A 13,881-nucleotide genomic window follows, 5' to 3' on the forward strand; every position below is an offset into this window, starting at 1 on the left:
ATACTGAACCCACTCTGGTCACACGCGGCAGGCAAGATCTTTGGAAACATTTTTATTGTATAGTAGCTTATCAAGCGCTTGTTTCATTGATAGAGCTATACATTAGCTACTTTTAAACAAAAATGTTTCTAGTGATATCATGAGGGATTATACGGCTGCCTTGCGGGATTGGGATAGGCAATTGCAACCAAATATGTTGGAATAATAGCATAAAACGATAACATCAGATGGCTCTGGAACAAGTAGGCCTGCTGTCTCCCTGAGTGGGCAAGGCCAAAATACTCAGCTGGGTGCTACGCATTGCCTTGTAGTATGAAGGATTTTGACATGACATGAAGGATTTTTGTAACATGAGTTACTAGTAAAAAATTTGTATTTATCATAATTTTTTCGCATATGAAACGCATATTTTTCGCATATCTTACGTAAGAAATGATTAAGCCCCCCTCCCCCCCAAATAAGATTTTGTAAGATTTTGCGTAACCCCCCCTCCCTCATTATACCTTACGTAATTAGTGCACGGCCCCTATCGAGGTAGCAAACCATTGACTACTTTAAAAATAAACACCATAGTTAAGTAAACAATTCTTTGCTTCACTGATAACCATTGCAAAGCGTCCAGCATTAAAATCGAGGAAGCAAATCTATCACATTTTAAAATCAAGCGCATTATTTTATTCTGCAAGCGCTGAAGCCTCAGTATTTGTGTTTCATTGGCCAGGAATAAAATGGATGGGCAAGAGTCTAAGTGAGGAGAGATGATTGGTTTGTATAGCTGTATTTTACTACAAATAGTTAATTCGTTTTTCAATCGGCATAGGATTCCATACTTCTTGGCAATTTTCTTGATGACATTGTCAATGTGAGCATTGAACTTTAGTTTGTCATCAATAATCACTCCAAGGTATTTAATCTCCCGAACGCGTTCAATTGTCTCGTCATCAATCTGAATTGAGACATTTTCATCAAATCGATTTCGTGAGATAACCATAAATTTAGTTTTAGTTATATTCAATTTCAATTGCTTATACTTCAACCATCTACTTAGATAACGTAAATCTTCATTCAGGTGTAAAACGGCTTCATTTAAATCTTTGGCTGCAATGAACAACACGGTATCATCTGCAAAAAGATTGATATCACAAAAACGTAAAACCCGTCGCATGTCATTAATGTACATAATAAACAAAAGGGGCCCTAATACACTACCCTGGGGTACACCAAGATTGTTACCCACTGGACTAGATACAAAATCATTAAAAGCAGTCCTTTGAGTTCTGTTGGACAAATAGCTTTCAAACCATTTGAATGCAGTACTAGTAATTCCAAAGCGCATGATTGTTCTCAACAATAAGGGCCTTGAAATTGTCTCAAAAGCACGTTTCAGATCCAAGAAAACAGCAACTATTGTGTCTTTACGCTCTAAGTAGTCTTTCCATTTAGCTAATACCAAGTTCAATGCGGTTTCACAAGAATGACCTTCTCGATAACCCGATTGTTCCGGAATCAACAAGGAATTACTACTTAGGTATTCCAGCAATTGATTTTTTACAACAATTTCTAGGATTTTTTCTAAAGTGTGCAACATGTTGATGGGACGAAATTCTTCGGCTTTAATCGTCCCAGCAACCTTTTGAATCGGAATAATCAACGATTCTTTCCACACTTGAGGAACATGCCCAGTTTGCAATGATTTATTAATCAGGTCCAATACAGCGTGGCCAATGACATGAAAGCAATCTTGAATAACTCTAGCATTTACGTTGTCTACTCCAGTCGATTTTCCTAATGAAAAGCAAATATTTCTAAGTTCATCTAATGTAATTTGGTGAAAACCTTCAAGTATACAATTATTATTGATTTGTTGTTTAATTTCATCCGGTTCTTCGACTAAGTCAATGGACTGATTGATCAACGAAACACTCACAACAAAATAATCATTAAACTTAGACGCAATCACTTGTTTTGACTGCTCTAACGTGCCATTAAAAGTTATGGACCGCGGTTTGCAATTACTTGGTTTTAATAGATTCTTCAAAATTTTCCATAACTCTTTGCTGTTGTTTTGATACTGATAAATCTTCCTCTGGGTATATTCACAGCGAGTTTTGTTAATTTCTCGTAAATATTTATTCCGCGCACTCGTCTACTTATTCCAATGATTTTGGCTATTAGACCTAAGAAATTTTTTGTACCATTTGTCCCTCTTACGTTTAAGGCGCAAGAGATCCAAATTGTACCAGCTGTTCGAGTCCTTTAAAGAAACAAATTTTTGTTCAACTAATTGATTAGTACACGTTTTCAAAGTGTTTGTAAGCACAGCTTCAGATTCATCTAAATTACCCGTCGCGAGTGGAAAATCTATGCTTCTCTCAACGAGATTCGACATAGCCTGTTTCGAATATTTTCTCCAGCACTTCAATTTTACTAATTCCTCGTTATTATGTAACTTATTCACAACTTTGATAACTAATGTTTTATGATCGGTTCTTTTCAACTCAATATCCACCAATGGTTAATGGTCAATTAAAGTTCTGCTATGCTGGGAAATACGTGTGTATTCATCTACAGTCTGTCTTAAATTGAAAAATTCAATTTGACAAATTGACGCTTCAATTGTTGAGAATTTGAGTTATCAAGCCAGTTAATATTAAAATCACTTGCCAAAATGTTTAACTTGGAAGAATCAAGAAATGTCTCTGGCCAGTCTTCCAAAATTTCAACGAAACGCTGGTTACTAGAACTGAGAGAGTGATACAACACACCATAATTACCCATCTTCATGCCACGCACAACTGTAATGCCCAAGAACCAGTTACCATCATTCACTTCCTTGAAACGAAGGTTGAATTGAACTGATTCTCTGACATAAATAGCAACACCGCCAGTATGTCTCGAATGTGATAAGCAAGCAGCAACGGTATATCCCGGAATGCTATATTGATCAAATGCTTCCATCTCTACAATGTGAGTTTCTGATAAAAACACCATATATGGACGTTTTTCTTCCATAATCTGACGTAATGCAGTAATACTGACGTAGTGAAATATAAAACATCGATTTCATTAACACTCTTCCTGGAACTTTGTTGCTATTTAATGAACCGCAAGCTGCTTTTCTTTTGCTCAAAGAGTTTTCTATAAATTAAACACTCTGAGCTAAATGCGGCGTGGTTAACGTCTAAATTTGTATTACCGTCAAACGGGGTAACTTGCAACAGTTCTCAACCATGAGTGCGAGTGAAAACTTATCTGTAGTACATTTGAGGGCATTTAATTAATACAAAGTTATTAGGTCTACCATAGAACAGTTTCACATATTGAGAAAAAATATGCGATCAATACTGGCTGTTGTAGAATTTTTTAACTAATTTGTTAGTAGTAACCCCTTAAACGGGGTAACTTGCAACAAGCAATATTTTTTTGGAAATTGAACGAATTTAAAGATTTGTATGAGTTTCTTTTGACTTGAATATGCAAATGATAATCCGACTTGCGATTTTTAATGCTTTTGCTATGAATATACGCATAAATGCCCTATGTCACGTTGGTGAAAAAAAAATTTATGAGCCCCGTAACGGAAAAGACAGAAATAACTTTTTATATTATTCATGCAGTTGATATTCCTTGTCTGGATCCGATAGAGCTGCCTTTTTAAGGACCATTCACATATTACGTTACGCACTTAGGGAAGCGGGAGTTGTGTAACAACGCATTACACGTCGTATATTCATTATGCAAAATCGCGTCATGAAGTGGAGCGGGAGAGTTAAAAATCATCGATATCTCGGTTACGTAATATATGAATGTTCATTACGTTACGAGTGATCGTAATTAGACACTGTCATATTGCTGGTCGATTCTCTCAGTGAGGTTATTTTTGTTTTGGCATCTTCTATGGCCATTTTCAGTATATCTAGAGAAAAACTGGCATATTTCCGGCTTACCGAGAGTATCTTACACTCTTCAAGTGTGCTTTAGTATTGTTTGATACAAAATTTAATGATAACGTGCCTCTTGAAGGTAACGGAACACAGCTTTTGACGTAGGACTACGTCTTACGGCAAGTTTTGAGATAGGGTGTCATTCCAAAAATCGAAAAATATGAGCGTCACGAAAAATGAAAGGTTTTGAACGCTAATAACTCAGCGGTTTTCCAATCGATTTTCAATATTCTTACACCAATCGATCGGAAAATCTTCTAAGAAATGACCCAAATGAAGAAAAGTATGGATTCTTGACGTTGAACTATTGAAAAATTGAAAATAATGAACCTATATTTTACAAGAATTTTCGCTTTGTGATTGGTTGGAAGGTTCTTTACGATGATCTAAACCTATACCAATTTGATATCTGTGCTTGGGAAGTAAGCCAAAACAAGTGACCAAGTTTCTTCATTTCAACAAGATTTCTTAACACCACGGTTCAACCTAGACCATTTTGATGTCCTTGCTTGGGAAGTACGCCAGAGAGAGTAACAAAAACCCCTCGTGCCAACAGATTTCTTACGAACGCGATTAAACCTAGTCCAATTTGATGTCTGTGTTAGGGAAGTGTGCCAGAAAAAATGGCACAAGTTCGTCGTCCCAACAGATCGCAAATTCTTTACTGCGAGACGATTAAACCTCGGTGAACTTGATATCTGTGTTCGAAAAATGTGCTCCAGCTGTACTGCTCGGTTATAATACGACTCTGTATGAATACGCATGCTTGCGGTTTCGTTAGAAGTGTAGTGAAAAGATGTGCTTTTGATAAAATAGGATTGAATTGGTAAAATCCCTTCAACGTGGGAAACCGTGGATAATAAAAACAATCTTTAATTTCACTAAGGTAGCAGGAAAGCAATAGGTTGTGTTCTTGATTTTGTTAAATTGTTTTCAAATGCACAATCTTTTGAGAATTGAACGTATGCAATGTTACTACTTTGATAAATGTTACATACAACGCATGTAGCATGCATATATGTTGCATATAGCATGTATACATGAAGAATCGAATGATTACAAGCATGAACATATGCCACTATCACTACAAAGAGACTTACGTAGTCCTGCGTCACCTATATATGCGGTCGTGTCTTGTACACAACCCCTCTGATTTTTATACCTACCAGCTGTTGCAAGTTACCCCGTTTAAGTACTTGTTTTACGAATAACATGGTAACAAGTAAGATAAACAAAACTAGTCATCATAAATCAATTATTTTGTTTCCTTATTGTTTATTTTACTATAAAAAATGTATGTTAGGCTTCTTTTATTTGAAGCGCCTGTGGACGACACAAACGTTTTACTAACGAAAAATTGACGATGAATTTGACACCATCTTGTGGGATTTTTTAAAAATCATCAAAACAGCATAAAATCAACATTACAGTGTCTAAGGCTTCTTTGAAGTGTTACCAATAAGATTCAGTGACTGATACAGATAAAAAAATCAGATGGGTAGTGTACAAGACACGACCGCATATATAGGTGCCGCAGGACTACGTAAGTCTCTTTGTAGTGATAGTGGCATGCTTGTTCATGCTTGTAAACATTCGATTCTTCATGTATACATGCTATATGCAACATATATACATGCTACATGCTTTGTACTTAACATAACATTTATCGAAGTAGTAACATTGCATACGTTCAATTCTCAAAAGATTGTGCATTTGAAAACAATTTAACAAAATCAAGAACACAAACTATTGCTTTCCTGCTACCTTACTGAAATTAAAGATTGTTTTTATTCTCCATGGTTTCCCACGTTGAAGTGATTTTACCAATTCAATCCTATTTTATCAACAGCACATCTTTCACTACACTTCTAATGAAACGGCAAGCATGTGTATTCATACAGAGTCGTATTATAACCGAACCGTACAGCTGTGGCACATTTTTCCAACACAGATATCAAATTCGCCGAGGTTTAATCGTCTCACAGTAAAGAATTTGCGATCTGTTGGGACAACGAACTTGTGTATTTTTTTCTGGCACACTTCACTAACACATACATCAAATTGGACTAGGTTTAATCGCGGTCGTAAGAAATCTGTTGGCACGAGGGGGCTTTGATACTCTCTCTGGCGTACTTCCCAAGCAAGGACATCAATGGTCTAGGTTGAACCGCGGTGTTAAGGAATCTTGTTGAAATGAGGGAACCTGGTCACTTGCTTTGGCTTACTTCCCAAGCACAGATGTCAAATTGGTATAGGTTTAGATCATCGTAAAGAATCTTCTAGCCAATCACGAAGCGAGAATTCTGGTAAAACATAGGTTCATTATTTTCAATTTTTCAATAGTTCAACATCGAGAATCCATACTTTTCTTGATTTGGGTCAATTCTTAGAAGATTTTTCGATCGATTGGTGTAAGAATATTGAAAATCTATCGGAAAACCGCAGAGCTATTAGCGCTCAAAACCTTTCATTTTTCGTGACGCTCGCATTTTTCGATTTTTTGGAATGACACCCTATCTCAAAACTTGCCGTAAGACGTAGTCCTACGTCAAAATTGAAGTAACAGATCAAAAAGTACAGCAAATTGGAACGATATAGCGTTGTTGCATGTTACCCCGCTGTTGCAAGTTACCCCGTTTGACGGTACGTTCTTTATTTATTTTTGTACAATTAATGCATTTCAATACAGTTGAGGTGCATTCCGATGTCTTGTGTTTTTGGCTACACTTCGAGCAGGTGTCACAATTCTTACAATCCATGCTTTTGTGTCCAAACTCTCCACATTTGAAGCATCGTAATACATTAATCGCGGAAACAACGAAACACCGATCAAATTATATGTTTACTTGTTTTGCAGATAACATGGAGTCGTACGTTGCTACATCAACTTCACTCACAGCGGTAAACTTGTTGTAAGTGAAACGTGGGTTTTCATATATATTTACTACTTTTACATCGTTTATTATTATACCTTCATTTTGACTTTTTAAGAAGTCAATGAAATCATCAGAAGAAAATTTATCACTCATACCCACTACTTTCAATCTTGGCACCGACGTGGGAACAACAGCGCTGTAGCTTTCACCCAGATTACTTTCAATGTCATTTTTTACTGTCTATATATTTTCGCCAACGGCACATTCAACAATAATTGAACCGTCCTTACCGTTCCGGAAATTACTAATTTTGTGTGTTCTAGGATCTAACTGTTGTTTCAAAAATTTACGAGCATCATCGCAAGCTTGTTTAGACTCTTTAGGTTTGATCACAATGACCGGACGAGTTTTACGTTTAGCCGGTTTGAATACGTTATTGTAACTGTTACTAATTTCATTAATATTAACATTATTGTTACCCGTTGTTTTACCTTTACTTCGTTTTTTTACGACCTCCGCAAAAGTTGCGCCGTCGCACAGAGGAGTAACTAGGGCAAAAAGCTGGCCAAAATTATTTTCTTATGTATTAGGTAATATTTCGCTCGAATATGAAGTGAAAAGTAAAAATAGTTAATTTTGTAACAAACTGGTGCCATTACTAGTCATTTCAATTCACTTATCAGTGCAGATTCTGCTTTTCTTCTAGTCACTATTTTGCAGCCTTCTCCAAAACCTACAAATGCATGAGCAAACAGTATAATCAATATATATAGAATGCCAGTGTCGCTGGTGTTTCATGGATATTTTGGTGGCAAACATGTTGCTGATTCGTGTCTTGGATACGGGAACAACATTGTCAGATTATCCAATAGAATATTTTCCTGCCGACGAAATACCCCAAAACGACCAAATCGGGTGATTTATCCTACGTGGTTTACGGAAAAGCAGAAAGATTTTTCATTGGGTTGCCTTTTTAGTTTGACAATCAGATTCCCGTTTCGAATCGATCACTCACACATATGCGCATACAATGTAAATACATAATTTTCAAATGGGCGATGTTTACCACGAGCACTGCAGACACACTGGCTATACATGGATTCTACTGAGCAAACCAATAAGTATCTTGTTTGTCTCTGATTCACATAAAAAAAATGATATTGGTTAATACCAAATTGTTGATAGTGGAGTAGACTGATTCTTCGACGCTAAATCAACGCAGATGTCTTCTCTGTGATATAAAACCTCTGTTATAAAATTTGTCAAATAACAATCACGCCATACATACTATAACATACTTTACCGTCTTTACTCAACTAACATTTTTCCTACTATTTTTGTCAGCGAATTTTGTTGAATGGGAATGTTGATTCAATTAGTGACACATCTGGAGAACAGGCCTCATAATCCCTAGACATGTAGTAGGGCTAATGTGCCCATTGTATTCAAGGTGAATTATCTTGCACAAAAGATAGTACGCAACTAGATGCGAATTGTCGAAATTTCCTTGAAAACAGTGTGAAACATATAATTTTCAAAAGGGTCGCAAATACCAGTCCGGACGTTTCCGGATGAGCTTTATGTACCGATTTGTTCAGAATACCACAAAGATTCATTCCTCCATAGAATATATGACCAGATTCTGCAAGATTTGATAACTTTTTTACCATTGAAAAAGCACAAAATTGCAAAAAAAATAGTTGTTCGACAAAACTATTGAAAACAAGTCATATTTTCAAAATTTTAAATTTTCTTCCTACAAACCAGTTAGAATTACTTATGATGAACCTATGTTTTGATAAATATCCTGTATTAATCTTTTTGTTTATTTCTGATGGAATCCGTTTCCTGATGCTTGATGATTTAACAAAAAAATGTTTCAAATATTGTCAATGTTTGTACACCTGCCAAAACTTACAGGTATGTTTCTACGTGTTTTGACTAAGAGTACTTTGTGCAGCATCTATTTAAGCATACAAAAAAATATATATTATATTAGAAGACCGAAAAAAATGTTTTTCTTATTTTGGCCAGCTTTTTGCCCTAGTTACTCCTCTGTGCGTCGTGAAAAACATCATCATCATTATTATCACAGTTATCTATTTTTCGCTTTTTACCAATCTGATCGGATTCAGAACGAATCGTTTCAGATCGTACACAAGCATTATTCATTGCAGCTAAATTCTGTTGCGCATTGATTTCAAAAACCGACTTAGTGAATGATTCCAATTTGTCATACATTAATTTTTCAAGAGACCCGTTCAACTGTTCCATAGCGTTTTTCAACGCGTCGCTTATCTGTTCTCGCATGCCAACGACAGAGTCGGAGAGTGTAGAGACTCTCCGCATCTCCTCTTCTATTCTCTTGACGTCCGAGGTCAAATCGCTCTGCTACCCAGCACAGCACTGGTCTGATAGACAATCATTACATTTAAAGCAAAGATTATCGTTATCTGTCAACATCTTTGCCGTTGCCTTGTTGAGCGGTGTACACTTGTAGTGAAATACTCGTGCACGCTTGCCCGCACATTTCAACGGCAAATCTGATCCACAGGCCGAGCAAATCATCGCCAATACACATTAAACGCGGGACGCCACCAACAGACATGCAGAGTGAACAGAGACAAGACGAAAAAAAAACAATGATCGCCGCCGCAGCTGCTATAGTGGCGCGCTGGGGGGATATTAAATAAAACAAAATTTAACAAAAACAGGCTGCTGTTGCAATTGTTTTTCTATTTAGCTCGATTTAAAATCACTACGGTCACACATTAGAATGTTGCTACAGCAAAATACAACACTATTTCACACGTTAATTTGTAAATTTATTGGCACCACAAAATCACATCAACTACTGTGTTACACCATTACAATCAATCGATTACAATCAATTTTAGAAGAAGTAAACTGTGAAATCGACCGGATGATTGCACTAGATATTATTGAAGAAGCTATGTTCTTCCCATAGAACAACCCGCTGGTAGCAGTGAAAAAGAAAATGGGGCAGTACCGAGTTTGCTTAGATGCACGCCATCTTAACTCAATAATGATGAATGAAGGGTATCCTATTCCACAGATTTCTGCTATATTAAACAACTTGGGAAGTTGCGCTTACATCTCTACGATCGACCTCAAGGACGCGTTCTGGCAGTTGCCTTTGCAAGTCGAGTCGAGACCATTAACCGCATTGACCGTGCCTTCCAGGGGTCATTACCAGTTCAAGGTAGTACCATTTGGGCTTTGTACAGCCAGTCAAGCTTTAGCGCGTCTAATGACCAAGCTGTTCGCTGACATGGAACCACAGGTGTTCCACCTAGATGACATCATCATCTGCTCCAGTACATTCGAAGAGCGTATCAAAACGATAGAGGAGGTTGCGAAACGCTTACAAAGGGCGAATCTCACCATCTCGGCGGACAAGTCGAAGTTTTGTCGGCGGGAAATCAAATTTCTGGGGTACATCCTCAATGAAAGCGGATGGAAAACGGACGAAGAAAAAGTGGAGAGCATCGTGAAGTTTCCTATTTCTACAAGTAGAAAGGAAGTGCAAAGATTTCTGGGACTCTGTAACTGGTATAGACGGTTCATAGCGGACTTCTCTCGCATTGCAGCTCCGATTACAGAACTCACCAAGTTGAAAACCAAGTTCCAATGGACTTCGAGGGCAGAGGAAACGTTTCTCAAGCGGCCTTGGTATCTACACCAGTATTGGCCATGCCAGATTATACCAAGCCATTCGCAATTGCTTGCGACGCCAGTGATGTGGCGATTGGAGCAGCAAGGCAAGGAACATCCAATCTGTTACTTTTCACAGAAACTGTCATCCTCCGAACGAAAATACTCCGTGACAGAGAGGGAGTGCTTAGCGGTGATTCGAGCAGTGGAGAAGTTCCGGGGTTATATAGAAGGCGTACCTTTCACTGTCCACTGCGACCACGCAGCGCTCTGCTATCTCAAGTCGATGAAAAACCCGACGGCATTGATGAGTCGTTGGCTACTCCAGTTGAATGCATTCGACTTCGAAATCAAATACCGGAAGGGAAGCGTAAACGTCGTCCCAGATGCACTCTCGAGAATTGTAACCAGCCTGGTGTTTGCGGTAGATCAGATAAAGGATCCAAGGTACAAAGGTCTGCATGATCGCGTCCTGGAAAATGCGGACAAGTTTCCGGACTTTCGTGTAGCAAATGGAGAATTGTATAAAAATTGCCTCTGCAAATACGAATCAGGGCAGATAACCCACAGATGGAAACGGGTTGTCCCGCTAGAGGAGCGAGAAATGATGAATGAAATGAAATTATGAAATTATGAAATTATGATGAAATTCCATGATTCACCAACAGCTGCACACCTCGGTTTCTTTAAGACCTGGTGGAGAATACAAACTCATTTTTTTTATTTATTTATTTATTTATTAACCCATTATGACCCGGGTATACCTAAATTTGGACCAAATGAAGTGAAACTCTGTAATCTATTATATTATGGCTCGAATGTGTCGGGAAACGCAAAATCGTCATTTGGAATGCTTTCAAGGCCAAAATATCCGAGGTTAAATATTTTATAGGCTCAATTTCAAACCAACAAATTACAAAGTTTTTTACAGATTTCTTATCGAATTTTGTGATAGACTTTACATATAAATACTAATTTACATGTCAGGTAATGTTTCGTCACTAAATGTAGACTTTTTCATGCGTTTTGGAGACAAAAATTTTTTCGCCATTTTTTCAACTTTTTTCCGCCATTTGTCACAACTTTGCACTGTTGAAAATACAGATGAAATGACAAAAACCGACAAATTATATCACACACACATCAGATTGATGTCTTATCTCTCTTGTAGTGATATATTAACAATGCTAACTGTTGAAATTCAGCAGTAAACAGGTTTTGAAGACGAGGTATGATATATCATACGCTGGGTCATAATGGGTTAACATTGATCCATCTGACAACAGTGTCTACATGAATAAAACATACTAAATTACTACTAACAGGCTAATTAGATTACATTCAAACTTTGCAAGCGATTTCGAAAACAATTAGCAGAACAATTAAAATCAAAGTGACTATATACACGATTAAACATACAACACATACCTCTGATTGGCTCATTTTGTCCGTAATCAGTTCTTCTAAAACCCAGCCGAAGAAAATCTGAGCTGCGTAGGGCACGTGGAGCAGCGTTTATGTTAATTTGAGCGAGGATATTTGGAGAGTCCAATTCGCCCAGCAAAACTTTCCAGATGAAGAGTATCCTATCAATATTTCTCCTTTTGGCGAGAGTTTCCATATCGAGTAATTTACAACGGTCTTGATACGGCGGGAGCACTGAAAGGTTTTGCCAGGGAAGGTGTCTCAATGCGTATCGAAAAAATTTCCGTTGAACTGCCTCAAGTCTGGAAGACCAAATTCCAGTGTAAGGGCTCCAAACTACAGCAGCGTATTCCAAGATAGATTTTCATTTCATTTTCATTTTCATTGGCCCAACTTGCGACAGGATGTCAGCGAGTACGTGACACGTGCAAAGCGACCGAGGCGGCGACTACCAAAATGATGCCTCAGATGGGCAACTTAAAACCAACCAGGCTTCCCTGGAAACTAATATCCATGAACTTCGTGGGCCCGTTTACGCGCTCTAAGCGTGGAAATACCGTTATGCTGGTTATTGTAGATTGGATCACAAAGTATGTTATCGTACACCCGATGCGCAGCACAGACTCGAACATAATGGTTGAGTTTCTCGAGCAGGAGGTATTTCTGAAGTTTTCTCGGCCTTGCATTATCCTTTCGGATAATGGCAAGCAATTCGAGGCGAGAGTATTCCAAGCGTTATTGTCCCGGCACAACATTAAGCACATTAAAAAACCGCATATTACTGCCCAATGGTAAATAACGCCGAACGCGTAAATCGCGTATTGATAACGTGTATACGAGCGCTTTTAGAGGGAGATCACAGAGAGTGGGATCAGCAAATTCCGGCGATAACGGCAGTGATTAACAGCGCTAGGCACGACTCCACCGGTGTGAGCACACGCTACGCGAACTTCGGCAGAGATTTAATATTGCACACTGACCTATACGCGCAGCACCAACTAAACACAGTAGACGATCTAAAAGTTGCTCAAGAGATGCGTCTGTCAGGTATCCGGCGGATACACGAATTTATTTTAAAGCAAATCAAGAGCAACCATGAGAAGATGAAGGAGCGTTATAACCTACGAAAACGAACAACCGCGTTCAAAACTGGGGATGTGGTTTGGAGAAGAAATCACGGAGATCACATAAATCGAAAACTCGATCCCAAATTTATCCCAGCGATCGTGAGGTACACGATCGGGTGCAACATGTATTTGCTAGAAGATGTGGCGACTGGCAAGAAGGGCAAGTACCATACTAAAGACATCAAAGCCAATTAGGTGTTGTTCAGACACCTATGACAACAGGCTAAAGCCTGTCAACAACGTGCCACACACTGAAAACACCGTTTGCCGATCGGGACAAATCGTGTAGCTGGGCAATGGCTGGATGAGCAACAACATAATAATAATTACCTCTCCAACTTGGTCATCGACAGGCCCCGGATCAGCGAACCCTACATTTGCTTACCGTTTTCGGAGCGGTAGAAACCGATACTAGTGTTCTTATCAACGAATCTAAGATACGCTTGCCGTTTTCGGGGCAGGAGAAACCGATAAGAAGCAAATACGAGAGTTCGATGGAGCAAACTAAGACAGCATTGGCAAACAGCTGGCCGGCGCAAGGCGGTATCACCCATAGACGAATATTCCAGATGGTGAGGATTTCCAGTCGACGAAACAAAGCGCCACATCAATCACAACTCATCAACTCGAGTAGCAGCAGTCGGCGTTCCCGGCGCAGATTACAACACGCAATCGCGTGTGCCGTTCGTCAGGACATGAGAAACTGACAAAACTAGCAAGACATCGAAATCTGCGACATGATCTTGGCAACCCATGAGCCACACCAGACATCTATTTATCAACGAACACGCAAATCGTTAAAAGTTATCCGTTTCGACATCGGCAATCAACACT

General features: G+C 38.5%; 1 protein-coding gene across 3 annotated transcripts in view; it reads left to right on the forward strand.

The window, feature by feature from the left end:
- The window catches only part of LOC128743673 (uncharacterized), a 330,438-nt gene that overhangs the window by 300,392 nt on the left and 16,165 nt on the right, over nucleotides 1-13,881 (forward strand). The gene's annotated exons all lie outside the window — the stretch shown is intronic.

Source organism: Sabethes cyaneus, chromosome 3 (genome assembly GCF_943734655.1).
Source record: "Sabethes cyaneus chromosome 3, idSabCyanKW18_F2, whole genome shotgun sequence".
Lineage (NCBI taxonomy): Eukaryota > Metazoa > Arthropoda > Insecta > Diptera > Culicidae > Sabethes > Sabethes cyaneus.